The 12608-nt window shown below is 36.5% G+C and overlaps 1 protein-coding gene and 1 long non-coding RNA gene across 5 annotated transcripts in view; one reads left to right on the top strand and one right to left on the bottom strand.

Moving 5' to 3' along the window:
• Positions 1-10379, bottom strand: part of LOC126427234 (probable ATP-dependent RNA helicase DDX60) — a 147991-nt gene extending 137612 nt beyond the window's left edge. For 3 of the 4 annotated variants that reach the window (XR_007576601.1, XM_050089473.1, XM_050089475.1), the window contains exons 1-2: positions 10255-10379; positions 1873-2060 (exon numbers count right to left, since the gene is read on the bottom strand). The gene's annotated coding sequence lies outside the window, so the exon portion shown is untranslated. Of the gene's footprint in view, positions 1-1872; positions 2061-10058; positions 10108-10254 lie in introns of those variants that run through there. The other variant, XM_050089474.1, reaches the window with a different exon arrangement.
• Positions 10380-10604: 225 nt separating this feature from the next.
• On the top strand, positions 10605-11314 carry LOC126427236 (uncharacterized). Its single transcript, XR_007576602.1, has 2 exons — positions 10605-10900; positions 11059-11314. It is a non-coding gene; the product is annotated as an uncharacterized LOC126427236 (long non-coding RNA).
• The last annotated feature ends 1294 nt before the right edge of the window (positions 11315-12608 follow it).

The raw sequence follows: 12608 nt of genomic DNA, 5'->3' as shown, positions 1-12608 counted from the left end.
CTGAAATGTCCCTCTTTTTTGACACTCTTGTCCCTCGTCTTACTGCTACAGAGGTTGTCACCCTAGCCAAAGCCCAATGACTGACTGTTAGTGCCTACCACAAAGGAGCCATTATCACTCTTATTCATACACAGTGCAATAGTATCAATAGCTGTATGCATGTACAGCGGTAACTTTTCAGTATATATCCAAAACAATAAACTGTATGCAAACCTAGCACGCCCTAGTATCATTGGTTCACAATAAATGGATTCGAGTAGGCCACAAATTCCCCCAAAAAGCACACATCTGTGTGATTACATCATCTTAGCAAACAAGGCAATACTTACATCTGAATGTATGCATATGTAAGCCACACCAAATACTCATCACAGATCCTCGTTAGTCACACGGCATCACAAATGCACAAAACCACAGCTCGACAACAAACTGGAGCAGCTCAGCAGGCCATAGCGACAGGAACGCGAGCCGTTCCGTGTCGACGACAACAAATCTCCATACGTCTTATCTGGACTCGGCCAGGCCGGGCTGGCTGCTGCATTGGACCGAGTGAGGGGTTGGAGGGCTGCTACGAAGCACCGAGCAAGGACGAACAGTGAGAACAGCGCTGCACTGAGCCAAACAAATTCCTCTGCCCAGAACCAATCAGACACTATGTCTTTTCTACAGTTTGTACGCCAAAAGCAAAAACTCCCAGAGTTTTCCAGAACAAAAAGAAAATCCCCCAAGTTTTCCTGTTTTCCAGGATGCTGAACACCCTGAGAAACTGTAATTTATGGATGACTATGGACACATTGTTTCTTAGGTTCTTATCCCTTTTTTTCTGCCAGAATGCTCTCACTATCAATGTTCTGACATTTATGTGAGATTACTGGAGACTTTCGCTTTCTTGTGAGTGGGTGGCAAGACATCAAACATTTTAACCGTATTCCGGGCCTCTAGAACTTACACTATCCTCCAGATTTAGTGCCCATTGCTACCTTCTACAAAAAGACTTTGTGTGTTGGTTTTGTGAACCTTATCAAAGTAGCAGCAAAGTTGATACAAAATGTATCTGCAGAACTGACCCTAATATTCTTTCCATCTCCTGAGCTTCAGAAATAAATTTCTGATGGGTGTGCACAGTTTCATTAATTAACTGCTCATGATTATTAATCTCATGGTCAGTTTCACAGTAATTTCTTCTTTGCTTGCAGAGCTTTACACAAAGTTTCTAAATTTATTAACTGATGTCAAGGACAAATAAACAGTATGAGATTTTTCACTCTGCAGCGGAGTGTGCTCTGATACAAAACTTCCTGGCAGATTAAAACTGTGTGCCGGACCGAGACTCGAACTCGGGACCTTTGCCTTTCTTCAAGGAGTGCTATTTCTGCAAGGTTCGCAGAAGAGCTTCTGTGAAGTTTGGAAGGTAGGAGACGATATACTGGCAGAAGTAAAGCTGTGAGGCTGGGGCGTGAGTCGTGCTTGGGTAGCTCAAACGGTAGAGCACTTGCCCGCGAAAGGCAGAGGTCCCGAGTTCGAGTCTAGGACTGGCACACAGTTTTAATCTGCTAGGAAGTTACAAGTATACAGTCGTAGTAAATTCGTGTACTATGAAAATTTTAGCTCGTTCCATTTTATTTACATTTTATCTATCATTACAAATTCTAGGAAACAGTTCTTTTTAGCAGTTATATAAGCAGTTTTATAAGGATTCTTTCTAGTAGTTATATACACAGTTTTATAAGGAAATTTGCTCACTACAGGATTAGAGGAACAGCTCATAGTATCATTAAATCACATGTGCAACACAGAAAACAAGTGATAGAAACAACTGAAACAAAAGAAATATTTATCAGAATTTCAACAAATAAGTCACAGTGTACCAACCCCGGTAGCTGCAAGTGCTTCCAGAACAGGGACAGCGAAGTATGCTGACCCCAGATCCAATCCACCTGGTGGATCAATGACACGGGGCCAGTGCGTCAGCCAGCCCGGTTGTGGTTTTTAGACAGTTTCACTCAACCCGTTAGGTGATACTGAGCCGGTTCCCACATTCTGCCTCAAATACACGCTACCTACACAAACATTAAGAACACTTTTTCACACTTGTACGTGTAACGAATGATACAGGTATCACTACAACACTAAACAATATCTTTATTAACATAATTACTAAACTTTGATCAGGTAAATTATTCACCTTTATACATCATAACTTTGAAAAGTAACAGTTTGCACCGCTTAAGCACTGGTCTGCTGGAAATGAGACACCGTATGAGACGTGCCTAATGCATTCTGGGTGTGGCACAGTGTCATAATGTATGAGAGATGCCTAATGTAGATGATCACGCCATTTGGATGTTGCAACAATGCAATCTGGTTGTAAAAACAGGCGTGTTACGAATCACAATTACGTGTTGCCACCTCGTGGCGAAAATGACAAACAATCTAAGTTACACATTTACTTATGTTAAGAAATAATTAAAATATTATATGCTGCTTATTTTGTTAAAAACTTGGAGGCTTAAAACAACTGCAAAATTACGTATTGTGTATTATAAACAGTCATGGCTTTACAAATAAGTAATAAATGTTAACGGAATTCCCACATATTAATACGAGTGGTGGTATCCCACCCTTTTTGAGAAGAGATAGCTCTCGAACAAAGATTGTTTAAGTAGTCAGTAGTAGTGTGAGCACAGAGTATATGTATGGTGTCTGCGTGGTGGAAATTGAGCACTGGTAAAATTAGCCTCAGACGACTGCTGAACAATGCTACTATTTTATTTTAAAAAATGCAGCTTTATTATGTGTTACAGAAGAAGAGGTTTACGCTGATTTACTGTGGGGTACAAAAGGCAGTTGCACTGTGGATCGTGGGGCTCCGCAAGTTACAAGAGACATACTGCTCGCTATGCGTACGACTGAACATCCTGCAGCATTCAGAGCCACAAACCGTAAGCTGTCACTTCACATTTCAGTAGCATTTGTTAAAGAGGATTGGGCATAGCTAGTCATCACATGATACAACAATTTTGCTTGGTCTGTGCTACAACATCTAACAGTCTTAATTTGACTGTGCTACAATATAAAGTGAACTCTGTGTAGGGAAGTCATACTAGCAAAATGTGTCAAAGCCATGACATAACTGGAAATGCAAGTTTTACAAAACAAGTATTTATTTATGTAATTATGATGCAACATCCTTACTGTTTCAATCATTTAAAGAAAGATTTTTTTACAGTGATAAGTGTTTATTTTTATCTGAATACGAAGTCATTCACCGACTTACACTGACATTTCATACATAAATTATAAACTGGCCAAATTTTGTAACAGATGCCATCTGTCGCTATTACTGTTAACAAAAAGGCAACGCAAGATAAAGTAAAACTTCAACTTATTTACTTATTTTCTTCAGAAAACGGAGGTGGTTTGTGTACTTTGCCAATAGAAACCAGTGGCGCGTGAAGAAATCTGAGCCTGTGTTAATTAAAGTAATTGAGACTCATTATATAATTTCTGATTAAATATTGCTAAGTGACAAACTTTTTCATACCTTGTCTGAAATACTTTTATAATATTAGTGTTCAATATTTTACCACCAAAGTGATAAGTATCTTCATTGCTTACCAGGTTACTCATTAAAAGTTTATTGTGTTAATTACGATGAAAAGTGCTGTGCTTTTTAAAGCAATTACATGTGTGTGAATACAGGCATGTTACTACCAGACATTCCTGCATATTTAAATGCTCCATGTTGAAGCAGTATCCTGTGCGATTGTCACCTCAAAGGCTGTTAACATTAAAATTACTAGTTTTCCTCTATGATCATTTGCTGTTAACATCTGTTTCCTATCATTTAAGCTAATTCATGTGGCAGATTGCAAACTCTCACAGAAGAAAGACAGTGATCACCCATCATATAGCTGAGCATCTACGGCACACAACTGTCTCCCGTAATTTATGGATCTGATTGCCACACATGGTCAGTAAAGCAATTATTACATCCTAATTAGAATAAAATAAACTGAGCCAAATGGTGACATTACACACACAGAATTTATCTATACATAGACAAGTTTGGTATACTGTTTCTGTCCTGGGGGACAAATAGGAGACTGAAGACCTTTGCTGTTTGGTCCCCTTAAACAGTTACTCAGCATCACCAAGTCATAATGTATCATAAGGTAATATATTAGGACTCATTTTGTTTTTGATCTATATAAATGATTTGTCTTAATACTGAAAATAAGATGATTCTTTTTGAGGACGAGACCACTAGCATAACCATAATTTCACACACCACCACAAAAAGAAGCAAGATGATACTTGTATGTATGACTCAGTGGTTTGGAACCAACAAGCTAATTCTCAATAAAGAGTAAACTAAAACTATTCTATTTAGGAACAACAACAAAAGAAGAATAGAGATATCGTGACAACTAAAAGAAAAATATACAAATTTAGTTCAAAATATAAAGTTCGTAAGGCTCACCATGGACATTCTATCGTAATAATGGACAAACCCACTCTGCGCCTCCTCATCAATAAATGTACTTCCATCAAACAAAGGTTCGATACTTTTTGAGCACACCTCATACAGTGATGGAAACTGGCTGTGATCTTGTGAATGGTCCATTGCCCATAAGCTCATTAGACACTAAGCACAAGCTCAGATACAACAAGTATACAAAAAGAAATTTGCTATGTCTTTCTCAAAGGGACCCTTCACTGTTTGCCTAAGTGACCTAAGGCACATGGAAAACTTAAATCTGTATAGTCAGACAGGGACCTGAGACCTGCTTCTTGTAAATCAAAGTCCAATGTGACCAAAGTTTTACGGCACTATAGTAAGAATTTTCATGCGGTCGGTAAGACTGTTGTGTTATGTTTATGATATATAATGAGCTTAGTGAGTACGCAGTTTTATGAATTATTTGTTATCAGGTTACATTTTTATCTTTACAATTTTCAATCTATTCTTATTTACTACTCCCTTATATCATACAACTGTTTCTCCATTTCATTTCTTTTAGTCCTACACTGAGCATCTCTTTCCATTTTAACTGTTATTCATTACCTTTTTTCAGCTTTCAAATATGACGTAATTTCCTATTAGTATTAGCTCTTGCACCCATCCTGAATATCATTGGTACCTGTGCCTTCACTTTTCTGCTACCTCTTCCTCACTGTCCCTTTTCCTTATTCTGCATTTTGATCTTTCTACATCACTTTGCAGCACTATTCTACAATGCATGCTTTTTAACGGCCTACTGTGTAGCATGCATCTATATACTTCTGGAGAACAACACAAAATTGATTAATACGTAAGAAACGTGTGTGGAATACAAAGATTGTGATTAGTAATTCAACCACATTTTCTATTTCAATCTGTCACAAACATTCATTTCAGTCCACCTTCCATTACAGAAAGACATAAATAATTCTGAAATTTCAGCAAGATCACAAGACATAATGGGTCATTTTCCTCAATCAATATGATACATTTAAATGAGATCAAGTAGCTGGATTTAATAAAAACACTGAATGTTGAGAAATGCATTTCATCCATCACCTTAAATTAGTTTTGAAATATAAAACATGAAGTATGTTGCATAAAACTATCATTAATCTGCCATTAATACTGAGGCATTTCTGTCTTAAATCTTGCTACCTTTGACAGGAATGGCATCTTATAGGAGTTGAACCTCTATAAGTGTCTGTGTGTTCTGTCCTCAACTAACATTTAAAATTCTCACAAATTGCTTGTGTCTAAATTCTTCCACAAAAATACTGAAGGACCAGTATATCATCAGTTCTTGGTACGACCTACAAAACTACTCTTTAATAGGTTTCCATTAAGAACAAGGTAACACATACATTGTACATTTAAACAGATGAATTATTTCAGCGGTTCAAAGACACTGTCTGCATAACTTTGTAGTCACTGGGAAACTGACAGAGGAATATTCGTAAAAATGCCTCTACAGTCAATTCTATTTTGCGAGTGTATGAAGTGTGCTTAGCTTATTGACAAATTTTGGTGATAAACATCTTAGTAAATTACCTTACTACGCCTATTTTCACTCGTTGCTTTCATATGGCATCATATTTTGGGGTAATTCATCACTGAGGAATAAAGTATTTATTGCACAAAAGCGTGTAATCAGAATAACAGCTGGAGTCCACCCAAGATCATCCTGCAGACATTTGTTTAAGGATCTAGGGATATTCACAGTAGCTTCTCAGTATATATACTCTCTTATGAAATTTGTTATTAACAAGCAAACCCAATTCAAAAGTAATAGCAGTGTGCATAACTACAATACTAGGAGAAAGGATGATCTTCACTATTCAAGATTAAATCTAACTTTGGCACAGAAAGGTGTGAATTATACTGCCACTAAAGTCTTTGGTCACTTACCAAATAGTATCAAAAGTCTGACAGATAACCAACAAGTATTTAAGAAGAAATTAAAAGAATTTCTGAATGACAACTCCTCCTACTCCATAGAGGAATTTTTAGATATAAATTAAAAAAAATATATTAAAAAAATAAAAAAACGAAAAAGTTGTTATATTAACTTAAGTATGTTGTTAAATTAACTTAATTATGTCATGTATTGGAAAATTTGACTCGTTCCACATCATTATGAAATATCGTATTCATGATCCATGGAACTAGTATTAATCTAATCTAATCTAATCTAAAAAGACTAGGAAAACCAAAATAACGGCTACAATACTACTTTGAACAAATCTTGAATCATTTAATGTTTTTCAATTCTCATTTTAATGCAGTAATACCAGAACTAAAATTTACACTCATGTCTTCTGTGGTGATGAGAATGGGACAATAAAAGATAATTATACTGTCCAAGTTTGCAATGAAATTTTGAGTCTGTGCTCATTGCAACTCCATTAATCTTCATCATGTCATTTTGCTCTCTAATAAAGAAGCACTATACAGGCAGCAGTATTTCATTATCTGATTGCTACCTTTCACATCAACAGCTTTTTAGAGAGTGCCTAACAGTTAGATTGTTTGGGAGTGGGAAGAGAGCCATCTCTCCAAGCCAGACCTGCAGTGGAAGGCGACACTCCAAGTCCCTACAAATGCCAACACTGCATGTTCTAGTGCTGTCAGAAGGTGCTAAACCTTCACAGCTTCCCTTTTATTCTTGAAAGCTAACATCGGTAACGGAGTGTTATTAAAATGCTGAGGAGCAATTCAATAGAGTTTTATATGATGAAAAAGGAAAGTAGAGCTGTGTGTACCTGAATTGAATTGAATTTTATTTGATCCTGTAAGATTACATTGTGTACAGTATATGTACGTGTAATATAGGACATGTCGAAGTATTAACATTCATTATCACTTATTTTTCTACACCTTTAGCTTACATTTTTACATCACTGATAATGAATAACAATATACACAAATTGAATGGCATAAGCATCCTGCAACACTGTAGAACTCTTTTTCAATGAGATAGTCTTTAAGTTTCTGTGGAAAGCCATTGTGAAGTACACTATCTTGCAGGTTTTTGGGCAGACTTCTTAATAGTCTGATACCAGAGTACTGGGGTCCTTTTTCTAGCATTGCCAGTCGGTGGGGTATGCTCCGTACTTCATTCTTCCTTCTTGTATTGTGGGTGTGCACACTAGCATTTGTAATCCAGTCCTCACTACCTTTTGTGATGTACATTATTGTTTCGTATACATACACGATCAAAAAGTTAAGATACCTAAATTCTTGAAACAGTTTCTGCACGTTTCAGAGGCTTTTCTTCTTAAAATGGTCCTAATTGCTTTTATTGTAATGTGGACACTCGTTTTGTCTTTTGTTTGTTTGAGTATCCCCACACAGTCACTCCATACTGTAAGTATGGTTTGAAAAGTCCATGATACACTGTACACAGAAGGTTCTTGTCTTAATACTGTGTGTAGCTGCATCATTAAGAATATGACAGAGCTCAGTTTCTTACAGACATTATTAATTTCTTTTTTTTCCCATTTCAGTTCATTATCCAGAAGAATACCTAAGAATCTAACAGATTCTACTTCTTCCAGCCTTGTTCCATCAACCTCTAAATCCATGTCTACAGCCTTTTCCTTGTTTTTAAGCACTGCATACATAGTCTTTTTTTAGATTTATAACCAGTTCATTTTCCAACAGCCATTAAGCTGTGACATTTGCAGATATGTATGCTCTTCTCTCAAGCTGTTCCATATTTTGGTCACTATTTAGTATTGTCATGTCATCAGCATACAATATTTTCTTTTCTTCCTCCTCAACACCTACATAATTAACAAACACATTAAATAACAATGGCCCCATTACCAAACCCTGTGGCACTCCATATTTGATGGGTTTGGCTTCTGACTGGTATGAGTTTCCTAATGATACATACTGCTTGCGGTTGCACAAGTTTGATTTTATTCATTCACCTGGTTGCCCTTGAATGCCATAGTTGCTTAATTTTTGTATCAGCATTTCATGGTCAATGGTGTCAAATGCCTTTGAAAGATCCAGAAACATTACAGAGACAACCTTTTTCTCATCTAAGGACTGTAAAGTGTAGTCTGTTAGACTGGCAATTGCTGATTCTGTAGATTTACCCTTTCTGAAAACATGTTGTGAGGGTATGAGAATGTTATGTTTGTCCAAATAGTTAACTAATCTGGTATACATAAGCATTTCTAGGATTTTTGAGAAACCTGATAACAGAGAAGGCTGATTAAATAAGTCTTCTTCACGACTCATTTATGATAGAACAAGCCAACTGTAACAAGAATGCATGTCTGGCTGCTCATAATATCACATTAATACTATTATTTACACACTGGTATCACATATCTTAAGACTGCATGTTCAAACAGTAAATAATCAGCAGAATTCTTAATAAGAGAAGTTAAGACTAAGAAGAGAGAAAATAGGATTACAGATTTATGTGACTGGCTGCTCTTTTAGAAAGAAATGGATGATCCTGTCTCTCTGCCATAACATTTGTCTTATTAGATAACATTTATATAATTGTTGAGAAATCGGAGGTCTGCTCTCTTGTTAGCAAAATAAAAAACATCTAGCCAAAATATTTGGTACAGGCAGGATTCCACTGCATACTGGTGGGTTCTCTTGTCTAAAAAGACAGCTACAGGTCATGGGTAGTTTGCTGCAGACACTTACTTCCACGCCTTTCACTGAAAGGACATAAATCGTGATCAAACATACGGCTTTATTAGTGGCAGTTCATTGTTTAGAACTTGAACCACGCTGCTTCTGATTTTTTTAATTTTGACATATTACTTGCTCACTTCTGTCATGGGTTCTTCAGCCAATATTTGTTTGATGACTTTTCTGACATTTCACCAGGACGAGTGGCTGGCACTGTCAAAGCTTCATCTTCTATTGCAGACTGGAGTAAAGCTTGGGGCTGGAGGTTGTATGTACTTGTATCTGTACATTGCAGCCATTTGGAGGAAAACTTCAGATGCATATAAAATTAAAATGTTCATTACCAAACGGCGCAAATGTGACGAATACTCTACTGATAGGAGCCAGGCATTTGTCTTTTTTAAAAGAAGTGTACAAATTAGCCTACAAAGTTGCTGCATTATTGTATTATGCATTTCTTGTAATATATTTAACAATATGAGCATAAAATTGCTGCTGGCTGTAATTATAACGCACTGCGTCAATGGATGCAAATTTGCAACGTACAATGAGTAACAAATTCGACAACCACTGTGTTTACAAAAATAGTTGTTTCGCTACTTCTCGATGACATTTATGTTGTTTACGCACACACTTTATTTATTTTTGCAATTTATTTCAGCTGTACAGCAAAAAGGCACTCGTACACAAGCAAGTACAGTAGATCAAAAAAAATGTGTTTTGTTTCCTTTTGCGTGTCGGCATATGCGAATGACGTACTGATGTGTTGGATGGTTCGTTTAAAGTTTACTAAACAATTTCAAAGTGCTTTATCACAGCCTCCCTGATAGCACGCATTCATCAGCTGACTGTTTTTTAAAACACACACACACACACACACACACACTCTCACCACGGCATTCGTATTTGGTAAAACACCCTATGCCAAACCTGGTTATGCAGCCACCTGTTCTTAACTTACGTAAGACGCCCATTTAATCAACACCCACGAACCTAATTTCTTCTCCCATGTCTTTAATGCACCTGAACAAATTCAGATTTTTTGTTTTGTTTTTTTACTACTGCTGAAATAACAATAAACTACGTACCTACTGTGCTTTGTGCTACTGTCCACCGACTCGTGTAAGTTACTGTAAACGTAATATTTCGGTGATGTACCAATCAGGCTGGCGAATAGTATGTCAACGTCTACACTCTACAGGTGTTTTGGTATTCGAGAAGTCAGCATGTCCGCGAGTTCTTTCCTCTACAATTACCAGATAACAGTAATTACTGAGTAAATAATATGTATATGGTTGGGTCATATTGAGCAAATATTATTGCCCATTAATATAAGAAAACAAGTTTTGTAGACGGCCCGCATATATTAAGTTGGTACAGTTACTTCGCACGTGGTCTCCCCCTCGGTGACAGGCAAGGTTATTTAAGACTTTAAGAGGGAGGTGACAGGTGACAGCTATGTGGGAGAAGAGGCAAGCACGTACTTCCTTTACAGACCACTGGAAGCGCTAGGGGGTCAAAGAAAGCTGGAAATGACCAATGAGAGCTGTCCAATGGCGGTTGTTGATCTGTCGTCTTGCTCTGTAGTCTGTACTGAAGTCAACAGTCGTCTTTGTTTTATGTTTACATATTACTGATCTTCATGATAAACAGTTTCTTATTTTAAATTTCATAATGTTCACCGTGAAAGAGAGGAGATTTCCTGCTGAAAAAATGTCCACAATTAATCCTAAGGTAAGACATTTAATTTTCAGTAAATAACGTCATAGCCGCTAAATGAAAGGTATTCTCATCTATCGTGAATTAAGCTGTGTGGTCCCCGTTTGTTTATTTAAATAACATTTATAAGTCAGTAGTAGTTTTATTTAAGGAAGAATTTTATGTTTTTTCAGAATATTCCAACACAACAAACTGACATTGAAATACTCTTGTAAATTCCCTGGTTATTCATCTGGATATTACGTGGTTTCAACGGAGGAACTTATCAACAAGCATTTCTACAGGTTTCCAAAACAACCGCAATAGTTGCTTCTGAAGTGGAAAACTGTTTGTAAACAGTCACCTGATGTGAACTGTGCTACTTATTTTATTTGTGAAGATCATTTTTTCGAAGAAGATTTTATGAATAAAATTAGGCAGTTTAAACAGGGATGTGTTTCCAAAACATGTGGTAGGTGTTCCTTGTGACACACTTGTATCAGAAGTGAATCAGATAAAACTGTTGTTAATAGTGAATTAGGCCTACCAAGCACTGGTGGCATTATGGTAAGTATTCATTATACAGCTGCTAATACCCGAAGTGAAACTGGTGGTAATGAACTACAAAGCTTTAGTTGTCCTGTGGCAAGTAGTTCTCATGCAGCTGTTAGTACTAGAAGTGGATCAGGTGACACAGGAGTTAATAGTGAATTAGGCCTACCAAGCACTAGTGGTGCCGTGGAATATTTTATTATATAGGTGCCAACACCAGAAGTGAAACTGGTGTTAGTGAATTAACTAGCACTAGTTGTGCTGAGCAGAGTAATTCATTGAGTGATGCCCCTCTTAAATTATTTCTCGCCTCAAAATGTATCTGCAGATGGTGAGTACACATTCTTATCTGACACAATTTGTAATGAGGAAAGTGGGATTTTAGGTGCACGAGTTTCATATTTTTTTATTTAGCCTATTTATTTTCGAGTTCCGTGGATCCTTGACATGAATGTATCGCAAGGATGTAGAACGTGTCAGGTTATTACAGTAATAGCCACATGTAGATGATTATGAGGCAACCAATTTAACATAGATAAGCAGATACATGAAAAAGGATATCCACATGTCAAATCATTACACACAAAAATTCAGATAACAACACAGATAATAGTACAGAAATGACAGATGATTGCATAAATAATAGTACAGGAATGACATAGATGATTACATGAACAAATTTAAAGTAATTCATGTAAAAAATATTCTGCCAACAAGTGATATGCTAATCTATATAATCAGTTCTATTAGAAATGCATGAAATTAAACACAAATTCAAGAAGTATTACACATTATCAAAGAATTCCTGTAATAGAAAGAATTATCCAAAAGATAAAGTTTTAGCTCTGTTTTGAAGTTAATAAGATCCCCAATGACTGATTTGATATGGATAGGAAGTTTATTGAACACTTTTATACTTTTATAATGAGCTCCTTTCTGTGCCATGCTGAGATTTTTTAAATCATTGTGAAGATTGTTTTCTTCTTGTATTGTGATCATGGTAGGCACTATTCATTTTGTAAATTGCACAATTTTTGTTCACGAAGCACATTAGTGACAAGATGTATTGACAAGGCGTGGTGAGGATCCCCAGCTGTCTGAATAAACTTCTGCAAGATGATCTAGGATGCACTCTACTCACAATCCTGATAACACTCTTATGTGCAACAAAGAATTTATTTGCTTGTGGTTG

This window comes from Schistocerca serialis, chromosome 11 (assembly GCF_023864345.2).
Source record: "Schistocerca serialis cubense isolate TAMUIC-IGC-003099 chromosome 11, iqSchSeri2.2, whole genome shotgun sequence".
NCBI lineage: Eukaryota > Metazoa > Arthropoda > Insecta > Orthoptera > Acrididae > Schistocerca > Schistocerca serialis.
The sequence above is the reverse complement of the archived record's forward strand: the minus strand, read 5'-3'. Positions and strand labels throughout refer to the sequence as shown.